The 22,771-nt window shown below is 37.6% G+C and overlaps 1 protein-coding gene across 3 annotated transcripts in view; it reads left to right on the forward strand.

Moving 5' to 3' along the window:
- The first annotated feature begins 5,743 nt into the window (after positions 1 to 5,743).
- Positions 5,744 to 22,771, forward strand: part of LOC105689515 (tachykinins) — a 39,376-nt gene continuing 22,348 nt past the window's right edge. Inside the window, exon 1 of one of the 3 annotated variants that reach the window (XM_012406577.3) lies at positions 5,744 to 5,942. The gene's annotated coding sequence lies outside the window, so the exon portion shown is untranslated. The remainder of the gene's footprint in view (positions 5,943 to 22,771) is intronic. The other 2 variants (XM_020854205.2, XM_012406576.3) reach the window with 2 other exon arrangements.

Below are 22,771 nucleotides of genomic sequence, written 5' to 3' on the forward strand. Positions count from 1 at the left end.
AAAATAGATCAAAGAAAATAGAATACCTAGCATGTACCATTTTTGGTGGACCTTTTATTTCTCGCGGGAGGGGTGGTTACGTTATGTTGTTTCAGTACCGTTGTGACCTAGGAGTCCTTAGAACGGAAGAGAATATCGACGGGCGGAATACATTCAAGATGGAATTTCACGCCTCGCTGACTATTCCCCCACCCTTTCGACCGTTCTCTTACCACAGAACACAAAATCCAACTAATACGACGACGTCTGGCAATCGATGAAAAAAGAATTGTAGGTTAACAGCCCTTTTCTGATACCTTGTTTTTACTCGTTTCTCACCTAGTGCAAAACAAAAATTTTCAATGCCTCATGGATTCATGAAAACATGAATAGAAGTAACGAACTTAAAAATCACGTCGGTTTAACCAAAACGCGCTCCGAAAATTCAATCTTTTAGATTGAATATGTTTTTCAGGGGCACGCCCTTCTGGCGAATAGAGCAACGCATTCGAAGTAAATTCTTTTTGCCAGAAATTTACAATGCCTAGGAAATTCAACGTAGTTGTGCAAGGAAGTTAAAAATTATGGAATTAGAAAATTTCATCTTTACCATTTCTGAGATTGACGTCGTTTTTTCTTTTTGCAGTACCGAAGTCTCGAGTTTTCTGAAATTGCGTAAAGTGATCCGCAAGAACGGGGCGTATTCTCGCGGATGAAATAATTTAAAAAAATTGAATTTTTGAACTAACAAGGGCAGACTACCCTACACAGATTTGGCTTTCACTTGGTGCACTCATTTCTATTACTTATCTGATGTTGAAAACCTACGTAGAACCTTCTCATAGACCGCGTATTATTTATTACCAAGCTACATACCTCTTAAATTCTGAACGTCCTAAAAACGAACAAATTTACGATCGCAACCTTACAAAAGTTCTTGTATTGGACCATAATAGTGCGAGAAAATACATTTCATGAAATATTAATAACCTTCGTAAAAATTGATGTATTTTAAATTTTAAAGCCCATGTGGCAGCACGATACTTTATAATTATTAATCAGAATCAACATCACTTTAAGATTATTGAATAAAATTAGTACACGGGTTTTAAAATTTCGTTGTTCCAATTTTTATCGTGGCTGAGGTTCATCTGGTTCTCATAGCCGTCGCATTCAATAGTTGAGTAATTTTTCACAACGACACATCGATTTCACATTGCAAACTTGAACAATCTCCACCTAGCCCAAGTTGACGAAGTGTTGTCGGTTACAAAAACGAGGCAATGTTCTCGCCTCTCAGGTCGCTGATGATAAAATCTGGTGATTGACCACCCGCTGTGAAGATTCCAACGATCGCTAAACTTCCCGAGAATTGATCATCTCCCGCTCGCCTCACTTCGTCGTCTCTCGCTCTGTGTGTCGGTACCAAATTAAGGGGTAGCTTGGGTCTCCTTCGCCGCGCAATAAATTTGAGAAAAATAAAAACCATAATTCGTCAACAAACAAATATTAATTTTCATAAAAAAAAAAAACAAAAAAAATATTTCGATGTTATTATTCTTCCGCAATTTTTATCCCTCCCACGTTATGAACCGTGAAAATTTCATACATGAGTATTAGGGTGTTTCATTATCAGGCGATGTTTTTTTTTTCTTTTTTCCTACTCCAAAATCTGATACTTTATAGAATAGAATAAGTGGCTTGAAAATAAACACCCTGATAACTATATATGTGTATATGACAGTCGTGCATCGTGTACACACGTACGCATACTTATACGTATACATATATGTATATGGCCCAGACGAAAACTCTTGAGTTTCTTTTTTGGCGTCGTAAGATCAATTACCATCAAAGATCGATGAGCCCCTTTTACTTCTATTTTCATATGTTTTTTCCCCTCTCCTATCGTATCCCTACAGCACTCAAATGTAATGAAACACGACCTCCAGAATTAGAGAAGATTAGTTCACCAATTTTCTAGATCGTTACGAATGATCGTAATATATCGGACATGTATCTGAAGAAGCTGTTATGAAAGGAGAGAGAGAGAGAGAGAGAAAAAACGGAAAAATCAGATTGTGGACAAACTTGTCTACGATAATAGTGTCGTGTCAGCGAGTACATTAGATGCAGTTCGATTTATCCGGATGTTTTAAACTTGACCTGACTCAACCTAACCCGAGCTAACCTGGGAGTAAACTCCCGGCATTCCTGATGCTGGAGGCGTCTCTAGGGAGCGAAGGTCTATTATATGCATCTAGTGGAAGCGCACTTTTGTATAAAAATAATAATAACTCCAGGGAAACGATAGCGATAGCAGAAGTGCAAGTGCCACTCACCCACCTTGCCTCGATAAAAATTCTACGTAGGTTATCGTATTAAATATATTTTTCAAAACGAGGATATCGTCCAACGATTAGAACAATTTAATTCCACAAATTTTATCGAAAATCAAATTCTTTTCCAGTCAAACGTATATGTGGATCATCTCATCACTTTTCAATCGCAGCTTCGAAAATCGTCGAGTTTTCCTGTCTCCTGCTCCTGATTTGCGAATGTAACCGTATAGATAATTAAATGAGGCTTTCAATGAGCGCGAGAATTCTTAAAGGGTGCGGAACGTCAAGGGGTGAAGTTCTCGGATCGAGGCACTTGAGATGAAATTTTCAGAGCACGAATCCTCCACTTGTTCGCTTGTAATGACGAAACTCGGGTGATTTTCAATCGCAATAATTTCAAACCGCACACCGAGAATTTACAAAGTCTCAGAACGCGGAGCGACGAAGAGGGACGATATCTTACCGGAAGTCGAAACGGCGTCATTTTTTCGAAACAATTTTTGCCAAATGAATCGCAAAGTGATAGACTTCAGAATCTGCCGATGTCATGTAACCCGAAGTGAGTGATTCGATCTACTTCCATGAGACATAGAAAAAAAAAAAAAAAAAAAAGACAAGAGACTCTACTTTTGTAAAAATACTCCGACGCGATTCATGCGATCGGAAAATCTTTCCGCATTATGGGTGAGAAGTTTAGCCATTCGGGTTTGAATTCGGATCGATCATTCAATTCCAGTCACGAATGTAAAGGACGTTTTCTACTGAATTCAGGGTTTTCTTCCAGACGGGTGTGGGTTGATCTCAATTAAAACAGTTTCTATAATTCTAATCGGAAGGTTGCGGTCGGTGGCTAGAAAACGATCCCGAATCCTCCCGAAGCAACAACTCGGGATAGAATTTTAGTCCAGAGTTAGCTCTCGGTAATTACTACCTACTAATAACAGCCTTTCTCTCCGAAACCTCCTCCTACAACCTTTTCGGAGTTTCAATAACTCCCGAAATTAACCGCCACAAATCTGAAACTTGCGGAGCTTATTGATAATCGGGGCGCTAGCTGTCGTTGCTGATTCTCATATACAATGTATGCACGATAATCATCGACCATCCGAAAAGCGTTAGAAAAATTATTTCATTAGAGAATTTCCCGGTTTTCACCATTCTAATTTCTTCGTCCTTTCCTCCTGCAGACTCGACACGGATATACGTATACACGTATATGTATATAGCTGCTAGTACGTCGTAAAGAACACTGACAATGGAAGTAAGAAAGAAGATCGGATAATTCACTGGGGAGTCTTGGAAGTCCTGCAAGTAGTACGATTCCCAGACCACCGCCATACCGTAGAGAACCACCAGCAAAGGAGATCGCCCGTGAAACTAACGCCGTCCATACTACTCTATATATCCTCTTCTTAAACCGCGCGCAACTCTTTAATGCCTTTTTCTACCCGCTCTGACTAAAATTAGCCTCTTTGGATAATACACCGCGGCGAGTCGACGGAATTGAAAACGGAGAAAAAAGAGACACGAATATAACCTCAACGAATGACCGACTACGTCACGTTAGTTCGGGGTGCTCGGTCGTCCGGCTGTACAAATTTTCGAATTCGAAATCCAACCCCGAAAATCGATACGCCGAGTGACACAGAGATTCCACTGATGTTGAAATGTGAATAGAGGCGTGAACCAATCTCGCGCCAGTTTTTTTTTTTTTTTTTTCTCCGAAAACTACAAGGCCGGAGCGTCGATCTCTGTTTTGACATTCAGGCAAAACTTCAAGATCGGAAAAACAGTTTGCCAAGAATTATTTGTCACCCTTGATTTTCACGACCGAGGAGTTTCAAGGTCAATATATATACAGACAGACAGTCGTGAAGATGCGACGACGAAATGCATAATATAAGGAATAACCGGAGGACAGTGGGCCGCTCGATAACATGTTAATAAATTTATTGCGTTTCTTTTTTCACAAAGTACATGTCGCTTCTTCGAGAAAGTCTAAATTTTTTTTTCATCGAATTTTCTGGTTTTTCAAAATATAGTTATACGCTGTAGCATCTTCTTCCCGGAACTCCTAAATCTTCGATTAACTACACCCATTTCATCGTACGAGTTTACTCTACTCACTTTTAGCAAAACTGGGCAATGTTGCTCTAGGAGCACGAAGTGTTTTTCGAAGATTCGAGAGCTTCGGAGAAAAAGAGGTTCGAATGAGATAGCGATTGGGAGGTAAAAATCGAAAAACAAAGACCACCAAGAAAATAAAAAAACTAACAAGAGAATTTTTGTCCTTGTGGAGAAAAAATTGAAAATTTTCTTTGAAGAAAATATCGTCACGTCTCGTCGATCATTTTGCCTAAATAATTGAAATCATTGATTTTCGTTGTTCCACTTCTCATTGAAAATGGGATATTAAAAAAAGACAAGAACAAATACGGCCTTCGTAGTTTAAGTTGGATGGGGAAATGAATTTTCTCAGGTAACACGTACGGGAGTCCTGATATATCCCGGTGTTTTCTTCCTTGAGGAAGGTACCCAGGATTTCTAAAATCATCAAGAAAGCATGCGAGATATTTCTCCAGGGCCGCGCACCGCAGGGTGCTTCAATATGAAGAGCTGATATTGGCCCCTGACGTTGCACCAGGGGGTTTCTTTTTCTTCGTCCTCCGGTAATCGCAGAAGGAGATAAGATATGTACACGTAATAATGTATTGAGACTCTCGACATCAGATTTAAATTGCAATTTAAAAAAACAACCTAAATATTTTACCCACCGACGATCGAAAACTTCAAACAACAATATACCGAGAATAATTTCGCTTGGAACTGACATTGAGTAAATTGGAAGACGAAATTCTTCACACATCTTCTTCATATAGAATTTCATGCGGGAAATTTTTTCTTCCACTAAATGCAACGTGTACAACAAAAAATGCAGTCTGACGATGTTGCTCGCTCTTTAATCAAACAACCCTTACCGCCACAATCGAGGAGAAAAAAAAAAAAATTTTCGCTTTCTAAAAAATCGACTCAATTTAAGTCACTCTTCCAGTCGGTTATAAAATTCCAGTTCGGAACTTTTTTCGTAAACTCGATCGCCGATCCTTCTCGAAACGCTGCACGCACATGATTCGGAACAGATTCGATTTTTTTTTAAATTTTTGTTCCAAAAGATTCCAACCTATTCGAGTAACCTTTCAAAGTCATTCAGAGATTCCTTACGCGCTTCTTGCATCATGATTTGTTTGGTCGTCGTGCAGGTGTGTAACACACATGAGAATGCGGTTGCACGTGTGTTGAATTAAGGGGTTGAAGAGTTGAGGGGTCGGGGGTTATTTCGCCCCTCCTCTATGAAGCTACGTCGAAAGCTTGGTACGGGATTGGATAAGAGCTTCTGTGACGTCACGGCGCCTACCCTATGTATATGATGAAGCACGCGGAGCTTCAGTCTGCCCCTGCTTCTCACGCTGACCTGTCTCCAGCCGAATAAAGTCGACCCGCAGTCCCGGCATCCCGAAGAATTTTTTTCAAAAGTTCAAAATTATCACAGCCAACACTTCTTATCCGTCCCACCCGTACAACTACTGACTCATCGGCGATCGGAAGAGGACCTCGAAATAGGTGAGCTTCTCGATTCTAAATCTATTTCTCACATTTTTCGATTTATTATCATCCAATTTTGATTTTTTTACGGTAATAATATTTCGTCGTAGTATCGAAAAAAATTTTTTCAAAGCGTCGTACCATGTCCACTGCGAGATAAAAAAAACTCCTGTACAATTGATCGAAAACCAAAAAAAAATGAGGGGAGGCAGAACGTTTTTTATCGGTACTCTTTGAAAAGATAAAAAATAAAGAAACTGACTGAAAAAAAGATGGTCTCAATTTTTCAATCTAGCGACCCTAGGGAGCTTTATGGCTATGGCTATGGCCGTGGTTGTTTTATATTCTTTCTCTCTCTTTTTTTTGGAATAAATTGCATTACGTCGCATCAGTATCGCGAAACTTGTTCGGTAAAATGGAAAGTAAAACTAAGAGGTGTACGGTGTTATATTATTAATAAAAAATTTCAAAAACAATTTCTGTACCGTTTTATATAGATGATAAAATTTAAGAATAAATATGTAAATGCGCAGTACATCGTGATGATAAAAGTTTTCAGTGTATCATAATTAGAGTGTAAAAATTTCCTACGTGATGTAAAAAACGACGAGAATTTTTTTTTTTTTTTTTTTCCTCGTTCTTTATTCTCCCAATATAGTTTGTCCACGCGTCACATATTGTATAACATTAAAAACTTTCTCATATAATTATTCGCATGTTTGAAATCTTTATTTAATTCGTCGACTAATCCTTCGCGTGAGAATAATTCTCCTTTTTAGGTAGGTATTACATATATATTCACGTATACGTATTATAAAAATTATCGCTACGCTATAATCATTCGAATACGCCACACCGATGTGAATTATATTATTAAACTACCGCACCCGACCTGTGATAATCCAGAGAAATGGAGGAAAAGAAAAAGGGAGGAGAAAAAAAAATAAATAAATAATCGAACTTTGCACCATGCGGAGGCACGCGAATCAACCGTTCCGAAAAAAAATTATTGTTACTCGTTAATAAATTGTCCAGCTTAACTTTTTCAGAAAGAAACTTAAATCGGACCGTTGGATCCTGAAAATAGAAAATTTCGTGCATACTTTCGAATAATCGTGACAAAAGTTAAATCGCAAATACGTCGGGCTATTGCACATCCGATCGCCCACATCTTTCAGTCACACTCAACGTTGCAAAGAAACGAGACTGTCCAAGGTTCTGAAAAATTTGCTTCCGGGAACACGGAGCGTACACCTGATCTTAGATTTTTTTCACTCGTTGGTCCGAATCGTCCTTGAGAATCCGCGGTTTTTTTTTTTCATTTTTTTTTTTTTTGTTACCAAGTTTGATGGCTCAACGGAATTTTTTAAACCCCTTTTTCTCGCAGGGGCGCGTGTTTTCCGGCGACGAATGGAAACTTTTTCAGATTTAGAAAACAAAGCAATGAATTCGTATGTACTGGTAGTTTCTTGAAAAAGAAGCGGAAAAAAACCACCTTGTTGTTCGTTCATTCTCCATTTGTTTTCCAAAAAATGACCGGGTTCCTTCCGGGCCACCCTTTATATTTTTCCGTACTCGGAAGCTGCCCCCAGATTATTATCCATAACCGCGTAGGTACACACAGCATGTACTACATACATATATACCTAGAGTGCACATCAGTTATACATATGTATGTATATGTACACTTGAACTCAGATATAATTCTCACTTGTCTTTTGCTACTTGTGCAATTTCTTCCGACACCACAAACGTTACTGCCAAATTATTATGAAGATTTATTATCGTACATCCGGCAAAAGGGATTTATCCTCCATACACGCGGCTAAAAGGACTGTTTGCAGGGCTTAAGAGAACCACCCTCATAATGTAGTTAAACACCTTGACTAAGGCGTGCGATTTCTGGAGCAATTTTACGTATGTAAAGCGTATACAATACACATGCTTAGCCCAAAAACTGATCTTATCAGAGAAGTGTTTTATTGTGTACTTTGGGTATTACATACATGTACGCCATACGTTATATATATATATATTTGAGAGAAGATGTTATTTCAGAGGACTTGTCGTGCCGGGGTTGTTGACGTACGATATGTATCGTTTATTCGATTGCATAATTAATTTTTACTCGGTCATCAATATTTTTCACTTTATTCTTTGAACCGTTGCAGTGTCAGCCTCTATCAAGAAATTAGGAAATCATGAACGTATAAAATATGTATACCACAGATGCATACAAATGTTTAGAGCACGAGAGGTGTAAGTGAAATATTCAGTGGCGTATACATATACAGGGTGAGTCAATCGAAACTCCGAAAAATAGGATGATCCTGATCCTGGGCTTCTTATCCATTCAACGTACCGAACTCGAAGGACATGAAAAAGGTTAGGGGTGCAGGGGCGATTCGATTCAAGAATGCGGTGCATGCCGAATGAATTAGGAAAGTCGAGCCTCTGCCAAATCAGGCTTCCTTTTTAAATACTCACCTTGTATAACCATCCGAAGCACGCATGCACCTATAAATGGAACTACATATTTTGTTTTCTTTCAATGCCGAGTACGACGGGAAGATTTTACTTCGCACAAACAGTAAGATATTTTTCATTTTTCTGTAACGTAAACGAAAAACCAACAATACAAATCAAAGAATAATTCATATTGCATAAAAAAAACAATGCCAAATATTGTTCAACCATCTAAAATTCACCGGAATATAAGTATAGATTGTGTGTATATATTGAGGACTGAGAATCCGAAGGGCATGACCTCACGTTTTTGAAATTGCAAGCGATCCTTAATTCAATTTGACCAAATGTAAAAATTGTATTTTTCTCATCATATTTCATTCGAATAACCGTGACTCAGTTTTTGTCGTTCACTTCAGTGAGATACGCCGTTATTCCGTCATCTAGGTTTCGTGGTTCTAAGCCTTCGCGAGCCACACTTTCTAGTCGACTTTTTGAAAATTTTCTTTGTACCCTTTTCCAAATTATTTATTTATTCGTTTGTTGTTTCTTTTTTTTTTCTAGATATGAGTTAGAGCGGAGATCGGTGTCGGAGATGCTCCTTTCTTTCACATCCTTTCATGTGTCAGTTCGGTGGAAAACACGATTTATTATTCTTGTTACAGATGACGTACATGCAAAAGTACATATCCATGTATCCATGTATATTTTCTTGTACCCGTCGCGTCGTCATCGCCTTTATAGTTTATTCCTGCTTCTGTATATTGAAGTATGTATAAGTACATGGAATATCCTTTATGCTCTTTTAGACATATGTATACAGTTATATAGTTTACACGGGACATTCGTATACCATGTATGTAATCGAATGAGGGAAATGATGCGAATGCAAATAGGATGAAAGAAATTGGTCAGAGGTGCGAATTCCGAGTGCTAACTTTTTATTCACGATTCAATGTATATGGACGTATAGGTACATAGTACATGCCTCTATATTTATATACACATACGTACGCGAATTTTAAACTACATTTAAATGAAAAATTCCGCGCAGGGACGACCCGTGTATACGTCTGTCGCAAACACATTTGGCAATTAATCAAAAAATCGAACTAATTTAATCCGTCCCGGGATAGTTTTTTTCCCTCAATTTTTTACTCACAAAAAAACAAAAAAAAAACAAAAAATCAAATAAATCTGACTATATGAGTAAAAACGTAGATGCAAGAATATGCGATGTTTTATGTAATGGATAATCTAATTGTTCGTTCACGCGTTCACAGTGGAAGGAAAATTTCCAAACGAGGAAATTTGGCAGGGGAAAAAACATGAAATCATTTTTTAAACGATATTTTAGTCAAAATTACGCTTTAGGTTTTAGGTAGATTAGCCATACAAGATGACCATATGTATACGTATTTCATTATTAATTCATGTAATTATGTAGTAATGCGATTTAAATACACAGGAAAAAACAAACCAAAAAAAAAAAAAACGAAACGCCTAATTCATTTTTCATCGTCACACTTCTAGATTTCGGGTTACCGAAATTTCATTTCACATAATTTGCGTGAAAGTTATCCCGTATAGCCGTGCTGTCAAAACTTTACTATCGCATTTGAATCAACATGCGAAAATCGGCGGGTGAAACAAAATGTGTAATGCGCATCGGGCGAAAAATTGGCGCGAGTAACAAAGACTATTTTCGCTTCGCTTGAGACCACATGTAATTCTATAATTTCCACAGTTTCCTGTGGAAAATAACACAATAGTTCTCGCGTACAACGGTTTTTTTTTTTTTCTGCCTTCCGAGGATTCAATAAAACGATGCACTACCGATTGCCTCGTCGGTTAAAGCGTTACCATTGCGAACGGAACACGAGAGAATCAACGAATCAAAGGGAGCATGATGAAAAGCGAAAAATAAAGAAAGGAACAAGAATAAATCAAAAAACTAAAGATGCGAGCTTCACAACCAGAATTCAATAAGCGGGCAAAAGATTTTCTCTCACAACTTTTGTCCGCAGAAAAACAACGACATATATCGAATCGGGGTAGAAAAAAGAATGGCGTGATGAAATGCAGGAAATAAAAGACGCGGTTAAAGTGTAACCGTAGCTAACAAGAAACTGTGATTTCTATTTTCTCTTCATCGGGAAAATATATAGGACATCTAAAATCCCATCTTTTCATTGTCACCCTATTTTCCTATTTTATTTAAATTGACCCAAAAAGTCGAAGAAATTTCCTCCAGCCCTTCGAAAAATAAGAAAAATTACTGTCCGATGCAAGAATCTAGTGGCAACTGACATTGGACAAGCCTGCGATATTTTTTTCAACAGAAGCATATAAAAAAAAAAAAACTTATGCGAAGAAAACAAAAATTACAGCCTCTCAGAGTTTTTCCAAAATCTCACGCAATCACATCTACTATGACTTGGAACCGATTCTTTATCTCTCCAATTATGTCCCCATCATTCACTCGTCAGTTGTTCCTTTTCGTTCAACCCTTACGCGGAGATCTCTCATGTTATCGCTCAGAGGAGAAAAAAAAAACAATTGATGAGACAGAATGAGAAACAAGAATTAGAAAGAAGGATAAATGTAGATATTTAGACACAAAAACAGGGTAGTATACGTCCCAGAAGAATTCTTAAGTATCCCAACCTGGTCACGTAGCCTAATCGTAATTTCATTTTCTCTGATTAAAACAAACCCCAGAGCTTATTTCCCGCGTCTTTTGTACGTCGGCGGAAAGATGGACAATATTTTATCACATGTCGGAATGCCAGCAATTCGTTCGCGCCTGTAAAAATTTACATGAACGTTATTAGCAAATCAGTTATCACCATAGTTGCCTCTGAATTATTTGTCCAATTTTTATCGACAAAAAAAAAGAAAAGATTAAAATTCACATCTACGGCACACACGTATTTCCGTTTTATATTGTGAGTCATTTTTTTCTCTTCATTTCCGAAGATTGATATTAAAAAAATATGTAATCCCCGGGACTCATTATACAGCATTTGAGGATTAAAGTTTGGGTGTAATAATATGTACGTATATACGTATAAAACCTGTTGATCGGGGAGTGTGGTGCAGTGTAGATAATACGGACACGATATCCATATGGTAGATCGACATCACGGTACGCGGGCTGATTTACAGATAAAAATTGTGAACGGAATAATCTCTGTGTAACGGCGATTTTTTTGTCTTTCATCTTTTTCGCTTTTGCTTTTTATCGGCTCATATTTGCAATTTCGGAGCGAAATTCATGTACCCCCATGTACATCCATTGACGAATTTATAGATTTTTCAGAAACGGTTAATCAGCCCTCTCGACATTTATATTGATACCCAGATGCATACGTGTGGAGTGTAAGTGGTTCGCACACTTGCGGACGGCCGCGGTGATCGGGTATCTTTTCGAGTACCTCATAAGCTGACGTATTGAAAAAGTGGATTAGATATACGAGTATCGTGCAACAAAGTTAATTACATCAACCGCACGTCGTCCTTTCATTTTTCTTCCTTACCACCAATAAACCCTTCTAATATGCCTCTGATAACAAGCATCTAAACCACGTTTCCGGTATTGATCAGAGTTTCGTTGAAAAATTGAATTGCGAAAAAAAAAAACAAAAAACAAATGTTGGAAAGATTTCGGAATTTTCGGTGCCTTCCACCCCCATAAATCGAAGGGAAAAAACTGCGGCGACATGCGGAAAACGGTGAATTCACGTTTCACCTATAAAGCAAATATAATTACGTCGTGGGTGATGGAAAAGCGTTGTTAAAAATATTATTCTGTTCAATTTATTTCCCCTCATAAATCGCGATTCTTGTTAAGCTTTGACTATACCAAAGCTGGTCCAGACGGCCGAGCGCCGCGACGTCGGTCTAAGGAGATTTCAATGCGAAGGTGGATGGAGTGTCAGGACGCTCCTAAAATATGGGTACTCCTTTGTTATGTATAGTCTGGTCCCGCAGGATTTTTTTCATTTATTTATCACGTACAGTTTGTCTAACATTTTTCCTTACCTTCGATGCAACGTGTAACACGCACCCGCGATTAAATTTTTTCATCCGAGGGACAATATATTTTATTTTTCGTCAATCGGACAAAAAATTATTACTCTGATTTCTCGTCAACTTTACATATGGGTATTACGTTTCATCAACAGAGTTAACAGATATTTGTAAAGTTTTTCGAAATTTTTCAAGTTACTTAAAAAAAATGTACAACAATTACGTGGTATTTGTTTGAGGTTTGATAAATGGGTTGAGGTTTCGAGTAGTTTTGCGGTTTTATGTATTTAACGGCACAATACATAAGAGATGGAATAACGGAGTCACCGGTGCCGATTGGTCGAGGAAACGACATATAAGGCTGTGGAGGGTGCGAACGGGTTCTCCGATATTCCAATATTAACCCGCTCAATCGAGTATTGTGCGTTTTGTACCGCGATAAATGGAGAGAGAGAGAAAAAAAAAAAGAAGAAAAAATCACCGAAAAAGATCCACTTTTGGCAAACCGCCTGCGAAGCATTCGTCGCTCGATTGAGAATTTTCGAAAAATTCATGGTTCGGAATATCTCGCAACGAAGTTCGTTCTCGATTCTTATTTCCTCAATTTCAAATAAACTTGTCTCGCAAAGCTTTCGAGTATCGTCTCATTCGATCTGCGACTTTATTACGAGAACATCGCCGTCGGACGACGTACCTACCGTGTGCTCGTGTGTGTGTGTGCACTTATTCGTCGAAAAGGTCTACGCACGAGTAAGACAATTTATCTTTGAAACAATCGAAGTAATTATCCTCGAGAAATTGAGGTAGTACACGATACAATATTCATTCCATCAGACGTTCAATTTCTCCCCAGACTTTCCGAGCGTTCCGAAACTATCTCGGTCTATTTTCTATAAGAATTAAGCTCCCATTCGAAAGCTCAATTTCGAATATTTACGCGAAAGACTCGCTCCGCACACATCCGGCGATTATCTTCAAAACTAAGAGGCGAAATACCGACTCGAAAACGTAGTATGAAAAATCTTCTTTACACGCATTGCATTACGAAGAGTGAATAGAAAAATGCTGAACATCTCTAGGGTTTAATAAAAGCTGCACAGACGCACTGTGAGGGTGGTTGAAATAGCAGCTTGCGGAAACCCTTGGTACACGTATTACGCGTATACATATACTTGTGGTACGAGTTATGGACGTGGATGTACATACGTCTGCATACGTGTATCTATATTATATATATATATATACCACCGCGTACAGCTTTATCATAACGGTAAATATATAGTTAGACATTAGAACATTACGCGCCATAAGAGCTGAGAGCGACAATCACCATAAACAAAATTATGTTCATCTCCTTGAGGAATCGGCGGCCGGGAGAGGAGGGGGGGACTGGAAAAAATAAGTATACATGAAAAATAAAACAAATAGTAGAAAAGCGAGAGAAAATTGTAGAATCTTTTTCTTATCCATGCAGACTCCGTATACCCCCGTATATACATACGTGCGTATACATACATATATGTATCGTTATTATACGTCAGGTCGTTTGTGCTCTGTTTGACTTTGATTAAACTTTTCCCGTAGAATTTGTTCGCTTTTTTTTCTTTCTACCCCCTTATTCTTTGTCTTTCCCCCCCCCCCTTTTTTTTCGGACGAGACAACCGTAAAATTTGTCACCCAATTTTTTTGTTTCTTGGATTATGCTGTTAACTATAGCGTATAAAAGGGTCTTGTACATTGAGAATTGAAAAAATTTGTACCCGAATCGTGTTCAGAGTTTCGAAAAGGTTCGGAACGAAGAGTAAATAATGTTTGGCGCTGTTACATGGCCGACTGTCCATAATAAAATGAAATGTAGAACCACTCTCGGCTCGCATCGTTAACGAATCAAAAATCAACCCTTCGTTTCGTTCGGAGACGGTTAAAAAGTTTGACAATTTTCCTGCTCCTGATTTTTTTGACCGAATAGGTTGACCGTCTTCACGAGTGAATTTATTTGCTTCTTATTTCTTTTCTTTTTGTCTCCCTTTCGGATGTATTATATTAATTTTCACGCGAACGAACGAATTTTTCATTTACGTTTATCAGAGAGGAGGTCGCGTTATACACATCACGTTTACCTACCGGTATTCCGCGCGTTGGTATAACTTTATATGCAAAATCATCTATCCGTATCCTGCAAAAGCCACGGAATCTATGGGGGGTCGGTGAAACGGTATAGCTCGTACGGAGAGCTTCCTGAATCCGGAAAAAGGAAGCTACGCCGTTTCTACCTGACGTTTAAATTCAATTAGCATCGTTCTTCCAGTCTCGCTAATTACACCTTTACAGAGCTTTGATATACAACTAAATAAATCTCTGGCGTAACCGTTAAATTGACGCTGACAACGATCTACATAAATACGTATACATACGTGCGATATAATTTACGTACGCGTGTAAAATCAGTTAAAATTTTAGTATCCTAACAAAAATGTTTTCTCCAACCCCGCCAACGACGAACGTATTATTCGAATTTCGAAGCATCTGATCCGATTCGATTAGATCGGAAATTTTCTCCTCGAAACGATAAGATCGGATGATAAGATTTTTCCAAACTAGATCTGGAGATATGAATATTTTAAGAGCTGATTCGGTCGGTACATATACAGTCATCAAACGATAAATTGATTTCTAGCGGTTCGACTTCTCCTTCTCATTCTCTCGCATCGCAGCGTCAATGGTGCATAAGAAGAGAAGATGTTTAAAAATGAAGGCGAAAAAAAAGGAAGAGAAGAAAAACAGCGAAAAACGATAGTACGGTGCAGAGTGCAGCGAGAAACTCGCCTGCAGGTTTGACCCTCTTTAGAGAACTCTTTAGCCGCTAACTACCTCTTCCCGTCAGCTTTGTTGCCTCCCCACCCGGGGGATTAAAGCTGCCCTTTGACTCTCGTTTATTCCACCCGCGCATTGTCTGTGCGCGTACCATACATATACCAACCCTGTGTCGACCTATATAATCCACCGGCTGTAACGTACATCGTGTATACCTGTGGATATATTTTTTTTTTTTTTTTTGTTTTTTTTCACTTTGCGGCAACCCTTGCAACCTATTACCATCGGATAAGATACATCTTGCTATTGAGTTTTCTTAATTCACAAGTACAGCGCGAATGAAATAACTTTGTTTGAGAAAAAAAAAAAGTTCATGAATATTGCCGCAAAGATGACGCGACCGTAGAAGGGGTGGAATCGAAATCTTTTGACGCCGAAAAACAAACGTGGGAATATCAGAGAAATTAGCAACAGTTGTGCAGATAAGTGTTTGATGATAATATTCATCGGTTCCAACGAAGCTAGACGTCGTTCTTTTATCTTTATAGATACTTGAGTACAGAAACGTCAGTTGGTACACTTTTCGTGAAGGTATGTCGCGCGACTGATCTTATCGCCAAGCGGGATTTCAAAAGAATCGCGTACATAAGGTTAACGTCACAGTTATTGTTATTGTTATAATTCTCGAGAGAAATATAACCTTACATATTTATACATACATGATGCAAATTTCATATGTTTACCATCAGATATCGCGCCCATGTGTCTCGCGAGACGCGACTTTGTTCAGAAGAGATTACGTTTATCTAGGAAAGAATGAGAGGAAAATTCGTTTTAGAAAACTCGAAATCTACGGGATAGAAGAACGCTGAATTTGAAATATTTTCTCGAGTAAGAAAATTCGAGCTTAAAATCTGCAGTGTATTTGGTTCGGCTTGGTTTCGAGTACGCGTGGTATCTTCGCAGAACATGCATTTTTGGTTTTCTTAGACGACAAATAAAAATGCAATTCCGTTGTAAATTTCAACTTATGCTCCGAGAGTTAGCGATTAAATCCCTTTCAAAATCCGACTCACTCCGTGATTCTCTTTTCGTGAATCAGAAGAGATTACGCGTAAAAGGAATTATTACTCGACTCTCGAATATAGAGGGAAAAAAAATTACTGTACTCATGTATTTTCATTAACAAGATAATATACAAGATATGCACCAGTGTGCCGGATGATTCAGATTTCAAGTACACGTATATTAAAGTTGTCTAGACATTCCTATTTTTCATAATTTCAAATACTGAAATGTACAAGAGGGTGAAAAGTCATATTTTTCTTCTTTCAAACTGTGGAGGTTACGTTATCTGTTGAATTTTCGCCTCTACGCCTTGTCAACACCGGAGTTAGATTTCTTAGGGTTTTTCGCTACTCGGCTGTTTCCGTAATCACACTTCCCTCAATATCGCTTTTTATACCACGTATGGTCCTACGTGATATTCAGTGCAGCCGGTGCGCGAGAATACAGCAATTTCGAAAAACTGTTTCTCGAATTTCGTCGTTAACTGCAATACCTACACTCCATCGAAACCATATATATGAATAATTAATTAATACGAATGAAGTTGTAGAATTTCTACATACGAGAAAAAGAAGTAAAAGCAAAAAACAGAGCGAATCGATTTGAACTGTTCGGCGAATTATTATCATCGACATTTTGCTCATACTATAAAGATGTTCGGGAAGCCGATGGGTCCAAATTAACTCGTTATCGCATCTTGATCTTCTTAATCTCGGTAGCTATCGGTTCCCCTGAGATTAATCAACCGACGTTCGATAGCCTATCGCTAATTTTTGTACGAGTTGCCGATCCGAATAAATTCACGCCTGATCAGCTATAATAGAATATATTCTTCTGATCCATTACACGGTATATTTCTGTACACTACGTCGCAATCGATCAATCAATGGCAGGGGTGACGATACATTTACGTCTTGCAAGGGATTTACGATCGGATAAGGTATTCGGAATTTTAGTCGCCCCATTTCGCTGCATAATATTTCAATAGATATCCCGATGCAAGTGAAAATAGCGACATTTTCGTTTTGAAAAAAAAAAGAAGAAGAAGATTTGAAACAAAATTTTGCATGTAACGTAACCCTAGGTTATCAATGAGGAACGATGAATTTCGAGAAACAATTGTCACAAAGTTTTTGTTGCTCGTGTTACCATTCCCTTTTTTTTTTTATCCATATTCTTTTCATCTCACGTCCGAATAAAGCGAAGAAAATTCTCGCGACGTGGCTGCGTCGGTTTGTCTCAAGGGTGCAGGATAAAAATATGAAATTATACGTGAAAACGCCCTTTTCCCCCGTGTGTACGCTCGTTAGCTATCTACTACGTTTCTAATCCCGGACTCTTCAGCACGCGTTTGGAATCACAAAAAAAAGACAATCGTAGGTCCCTCCAGCTTATCGCGCGTTTCTCAAAATGAGAGACAATCTAATCTCGTCTATTTCTCACGCGATAAATATTTGCAGTTAGAACGTACGTGCTTCATTTATTCCGACTACATTCTGTACCGAGTTTTTTATTTCATTTCATTTTATTTTTTGTTCGTCTTTTCTAATTTCAACTCTCGTACACGTCCGGCAAATGAGCTTCGGTGAGGCAAAACTAAAATGAATATACACAACTGTGAAATAAATGAAACAAAATCAAATTCAAAAGGTACCGAAACAGACAGAAAAAATATAGAAAATTGTTCGGGAGCTTCGAATGTTCTCTTTTCAGTGCAATTCCGAGTTCCACCTCGCACCCTTTTCAAAGTGAAAAATTTCATCGCTCGCAAATTTGGACTCGAAATTTTTACGTCCTCAAAAAAAAAAAAAACAAAGAACGAATCTTACGTAAAAATAGTAATTCTTGAATCATTGAAATTTTTACTCCAAGTGTTTTCTACTTCTTGTACGAATTCAGTATCCGATAGAATTATAAACAAGGGAAAAACATAAAAATATAACCCCGAATCGGTATGTTCTTTTTTTTCAACTTTTATTTCAGTCCACCTCGTATTACATTTCAATTTACATTCATTTGCCGAAATTTCACCTTTTTTCTTTTTTTTTTTCACATTTTTTGCGCGTTCAAATTGAAATTTCCCGAATCCTTGGGGTGACTATACACATGGTATAGGCACCGGCGGTATAATAAAGACATTATTTCAAACTACCTCGAGCCCTAATTTTTATGGTTATATACCTGCTTAAAATTGACAAATATAACCGTAAGAAATTTTCCGAGCAGATTTTCCGGTGCGGCAGAGGATCGCCGATCTTTTAAATAATTCAGGCTTCGATCCGTTCCCGAAGGATATAATTTATCGTTGTGGTACGACCCGAACTACCCTATGAACGGTTAAACGGGCGATAATAAAGTCCTGGCGGTACATTAGCAGGCAGAAGCCAGACGGTATACGATTAAGTCTCGCGTGCCGCGTCCAAACTAATTGAATAATTAACGCCATCGATTCAAAAGCTCGGAGTCGAGTTCTGTCGGGCAGTAATATAAAGGACACTTTGTACATTTCACATTTATAACTGTAAAGTGAACGGTAAAAATAATCCGATTCGCTCGTCTCCCTCTGCGCGGGGAAGAAGAGAAAAAAAAGTAAAGAAGTATGAAAATCGGTGAATTTAAGCGGATATTTGTAGATGTAAGCAGAGTGAATAAAAATCGTGAGCTTCTACGATCAGCGAGGGTTCCGAACTATATCCAAATTTCCATATCACCCTTCTCGCCACGCAGGATTTTATTTAACCGAACGATAAAGAAGTCACTATAAAATCGGAATCCGATGGGTGTTGCAAGAACGAGATACGATTACTATAAAATATATAATAATAATAATAATAATAATAGCATGTTATATTTTTCTCGCACGTCCCAATTTGGCGAGTCGGCCGATTTTACAACCATCTCGATATATCGAGTAGAAAAACCGAGAACAGAAAAAAACAAAAAGAGAAAAAAAAAAATCTCCCGCATAATTTTTGTCGGTTTATTTTTACGCCCTCGCATAAACGAATGAATGCCGCGGATTTTCTCCCGTCCTCTGGATTTTATTTCATTACATGTCTTATCTAATTTCGTTCATTTTGTTCATCTCTCATTCATTTTAATTTTCGATCCGATTCAATTAACTGCAACGGAAGCGTAATCTTTTGCACTTTGACCGCGTTGTATGGAGTATTTTTTATTTTTCTCCGATTTAATTTCCATGTGCGGGAATCGTCCGGTTTATGCGTCAAGAATCTCGCTAGAATTTTCGACGACGACTATAACTATAGACAGATGGTTTATCTGGAGGCTCGTAAGATTAGCATTTAAATCAGGATATTACACCAAATATATGTAGAAATATACATGCACGTTTATATATATGTATATGGATGTATTTATACACACGTTTTACGGGCTTGGATGTGACTATAATTACTTTTAAAATACTGCACCCCCAGCTCGCATGCAAATTTCATGCATGCACGTCTATGCGCTTGACCCCGAAAATGCACTCGGTCGAATTGTGTCATATATCTCGATTCTGCGAATATTATACGTTCATTTTTGTCGAAAATCCGACCCGTTATACGCGGACGACAAAATACTGACAGAGAAATTCAGATTCGCAGTCGAAATCATAATATGTTTTTTTTCACCTCGATAAAGCTTCGCGTCTTTATGAAAAAATGTACGTTATATCGACGTATTATTCAAACATATCGGATGCAGGTTGTTATATTCTGTACGGGCGTACAGGTATGTACCTCGTCCAATCTCTTTCTACACGCATCAAATTTTATTTAATTTATTCGAGGAGTAGCCGACTGGTACTGGTCAATATTCATTGTATACGCTTACACGGGTTATACGTACCGAACTGCGTCCGATCGACGTTGCTTTTGACCTTTCTCTCCTATTAATTAAAAATTGTTTTTTTTTTTTTTTTTTTTTTTTTCATTTCCCATGCATTCCGCGATTATTTGATATGCGGCTCTCAATATGGCTGGATGTTGGACGGAAAATTTGCGCTACATCGTGTAATGTATTAGTTGGAAATTACAACGATGTTTCACATCGTGCATATGGATATACGTATGCACGTATGTGTGTGTACGTGATGTGAGAAATCAAAAATTGTTGCATACTTTACCGATAAATTTTATTACGTACTAGGTCGGGTTTTAATCAACAGGTTATGCGTGACCGTATACGGTATGTACGGAGAATCGATCGCGCATAAATTTAATCGTCCTCTCGTTGTTTTACTATTTGCACTGAAAATCAGCGGTTAGAAAAAGAAGTGAAATAGAGGAAAAAATAAATGAAATTCCGATGCAAAAAAATCATGCGTCATTCGAGTTTTAGAAAATCGTTGCGGCAGATCAAACGATATAAAATGTACCGACGCAAACAAAAATTCCTTCTTGTACTTTGTATGTATATTCAATTTTAATTAATAAGAAAGCTTCTCATGCGGCAAGCTTTCATTCCATTGAGTAATTCCAACGTGAAGTTAAAAACCGTTATAACAATAATTATTTTTGATCAAATATTCAATTTGTATTTTTCATACGTTTTTATTACTTTCTCTTACTTATTCGTTCGTTTATTTATTTCTAGAAGCGTTCGAATTTCCTCGTCTCGCCGTGCTCGCTGTAGGTACGTACATAGTGGCGATTCGACTAAATCGCTCATCTCGTAATGTAATATAAAAATTTTAGCAGCACTTAAAAAGGTTGTAATTATTTGGTTAAGGTAAAGAAGATTAAAAGCTGTCGGGGTTAGGTATATAGGTATGCAGGTAAACGTTGTACATGTACACAAAACGGTGCGAGGGATAAATAAAATGAAAACGAAAATCAGTCGAAACTCAATTTGCCGGTTATAAAAGAATATCGTTAACGGATTCTCAGATGCAGATCGCGCGTAGCCGAAAATTTATCCCACAAATTTATACACCGAATCAACGAAATACACGCAGGTGTATATATGTACCGCCAACGTTTACCTACGATTTCCCAAATTTATTCAACCCTCGGCGCAAATATTCATCCCTTTTACACCGATGTAATCGATTCCCCCCCCCCCCCATCCTCGCCGCCGTGTTGCAGCAAACTGTGTCGCATTAAAAATTTAAACGAAACAAATAAAAGGTCGCGAGAAATACAAATAGAACATCACACTTTCCAAATTTGTTGGTCACTTTCAAATTCTCTGTTTTCAAATGAAACGCAGTTGTGCGTCATTATAATTATATAGGTATATCCACGTGTACGTGCGTACGTACGTGCGTATACTATTTAATACGTATATACAGTGCAGTACATTAGCGGAACGCAATTGAATTTGTGCAGCAGTTTATAATGTCTAATTAGAAATTTAATATAAAGCGACTTGAGTGAGTGCGTTTGAGTTAAATCGTTTGAATTTTTCAAAGGATGAACGTATAATCGAAGTAAGTCTAGCGTGTCGAAAACGGACATTTTATTCTATCTGTTTACTACGTGAGTTCGTATACCTAGTGCACTTGATCCTGTTTTTATGGCGCTGCAACTAGATACGTACATACGTACAAATCCGTCGTTGCAACTTTTATTGGACTCAAATTCCGCATGAATGCCAACGTATATCCCCACGCAAGGAAATGGAAAAGTCAAAAGAAATGGACATGAATGAAATTATTTAAATCATTTTCCCTTCTGCATTCAATAAAAAAAAAAAAAAATGTGTTCGTACATTTTCTTGTACATCCGTATAAAATATCGCTGATCAAGCAGCTTATTTATTCGGCGCGCAACCTACGTTTATATCTTTTTATCCGTCATTATATGGAACATCTGTATCGAAAAATTATTAAGGTATCTACAGGTATACTCCCACTGATACCCCATACAATTCAAGTTTGTAAAAATCTTTTCGTCGTAATTTTTCTCTCATCTTCCGCTTCCGGCGAAAAAAGAGAAATAATAACAACATTATGATAATAATGGCAGTAATTAATGAAAAAGAAACATTTTTTCTTCTAATCTAAAAAGAGCAAAAAAATTTCAAACTCATCAAGCCTTAAATTTGTAACCCGACCATGTTTAATTTTCTCTACTAAGTTAATTAAATGAAAAAAATAAAATGAAATAAAATAAGAAAAAACGACCGTTGAAAAAAATTAAAAAATATATATATATTCCGAGTAAGTTCTCATTTAATTTATCTCCCTAGTATACCCTACGCTACGACTTACACTTTTGCTCTTCGTCTATATTTTTCCTCTTGTTTTTCAATTTTTTTCAATGTTTTTTTTTTTTTTTTGTTTTTTTTTTTTGCTCCTTTATTCTGACGCAATATCGTCCGCGTACATAATTCCATTGCATAATATATACACAGGGAGAAATATTTATCTCGAAGGATATTATATTAAAGCACGTAGTAATAAGTTTATACCCCGCGGTTGTTGTAGAGAACCAACCGTAACGTACATACATACATAC

Source organism: Athalia rosae, chromosome 2 (genome assembly GCF_917208135.1).
Source record: "Athalia rosae chromosome 2, iyAthRosa1.1, whole genome shotgun sequence".
NCBI lineage: Eukaryota > Metazoa > Arthropoda > Insecta > Hymenoptera > Athaliidae > Athalia > Athalia rosae.